Raw genomic sequence first — 2,189 nt, forward strand, 5'->3', positions numbered from 1 at the left:
TTCCAGTGTGTACCATACTCTTTCAAAAAAGCACCATCTATATTCAATTTAGCATAATTCACATCAATGGACTTCCGTTGTGTTGTTGTTGTTGTTGTTGTTGTTGTTGTTGTTGTTGTTGTTGTTGTTGTTGTTGTTGTTGTTGTTGTTGTTGTTGTTGTTGTTGTTTCATGTGTGTACTTTGACATGCTTCCTAAGTAATCGATCACCTGCTTACCCTTCATTTGTGTCCTAGCAGATAGACTCGCTCGGAGGAACTTGCAACATCCATCGTTTTGTGTTCTTTTTTTATCAGGTAGATGAGCATGTTAGTCATCTATTTCTTAGATGCTATTTCACGCGTGAGATTTGGTACAATATGTTGTTGCCGGTTCGGTTGCATTGATAGGTTCACACCTGACGCTATTGTGACTATCAAGGAGTGGTGGCCTCCAGTGAGTTCGGCTGTCCCAGGTCGCAACTAGAAGAAATTTAATGCCCTCAAGTGATATAGTCTTTGCATGTTGTGACTCGAAAGGTACAATGGAATTTTGACAAGGTGGCAGTTATGCCATCTTCGGTCATGAAGTGACCAAGGTAGGAGTTTTCTATGTGCAAGTTGGTTAGAACTTACGGAGTAGCAGACACCATGAGTTAGCACTTTAAGTTGTGGGTGGTGGGGTGTGTACTTGTGTGTTTGCACCTCATGTACATATCATAACTTTGTATGTTTATTCTTCTCTCCTTTATACAAAAGATAAGCCGCTAGTTGTTCTTGAAAAAAAACTCAAAAACAACATATACATGAGCTTAGCAATTTATTCATTTGACAACCACTACATATTATGAAAAGAGAGATAGGATTTACAAGTATATATGTGATACATCTATGATGACCACATCTAATATGAAATAAATAAGGCGGTTGATGAGAAACTCATGGGCGGGCGATTATACTCACACCTTCCACATGACTAATCGGGTTTACATGAAGTGTTGTAACCATAGAGTCGGATACCCATGCATATCCAAGGCACCATTTTGCGTAGCCGGGTAGAGACATAATGAAGCAGGGCATTATTCGCCGAGTTGGGAATGACCAGTCTACGGATATCGAGGCTGATAATTGCCCCAAAAGAGACTTATCGATGACCAATTGTATCTCTTGTTGTGGACCCACATGTGAAGGCATCTGAGTTATTATCACCAACCACAGCCTCGTGGAACGAAAATGTGGTTCGGAGTGACTTGTTATCCATTGATGCTGATGAGATACTCAGTACAATAGTGTGCACTCGAAACACTACTAATTTTTGGGCATGGCATCCAGACAAGAAAGGTTGATTCACTGTTAGCTCGGCACACAAATTTATGATCAAGACCAAAGTCCATAGAGCAAACTGGATTGAAGGGAGGAGTGGATCCTCCGATAATGTGAGGGAGGAGAAGTCATGGACTTCGCTTTGGAATATCATCATTCCATTGAAGATCGGTATTTTTGTGGAGACTAGGCCGACATTCCCTACCGACCACTGATGTGCTACACAATTGGAACATGGCACAGGCTAACCAATTCCCACTATGTGGAGGGGAAGACTCGTGGCAGCATGCACTTCTTTCATGCACCATGGCCAGATGTACATGTGCACTCTTAGATACAGAACTAGTGGACTGGATGGCAGATAACAAAGAAGCTGCAACAAAGAACTGGATCTTCGAACTTCATGAAATTATGTGCCATGACAACTTCAGTAGGATGGTTGTGACCTTATGAGCTATATGGTATGCAAGGCAGAAGGCTATTCATGAGTCAATCATGGAAAGCCTCATCAAACCTATTCATTTGTCAACTCCTACATCAATGATTTGATGTCGCTACCAAAGCCAAAACCACAACTCAACATCGTCACGAGATAAGCGCTTATACTTCCCAACGCTGGCTATGTTGGGGATCGTTGCAGAAATTAAAAAATTTCTATGCATCACCAAGATCAATCTATGGAGTAACTAGCAACGAGAGAGAGGGGAGTGCATCTTCATACCCTTGAAGATCGCGAGACGGAAGCGTTGCAAGAACGCGGATGAAGGAGTCGTACTCGAAGCGATTCAGATCGCGGTGGATTCCGATCTTAGCGCCGAACAGCGGCACCTCCGCGTTCAACACACGTGCAGCCCGGTGATGTCTCCCGTGCCTTGATCCAGCAAGGAGG

The sequence above is a fragment of the Triticum dicoccoides genome, chromosome 5B (genome assembly GCF_002162155.2).
Source record: "Triticum dicoccoides isolate Atlit2015 ecotype Zavitan chromosome 5B, WEW_v2.0, whole genome shotgun sequence".
NCBI lineage: Eukaryota > Viridiplantae > Streptophyta > Magnoliopsida > Poales > Poaceae > Triticum > Triticum dicoccoides.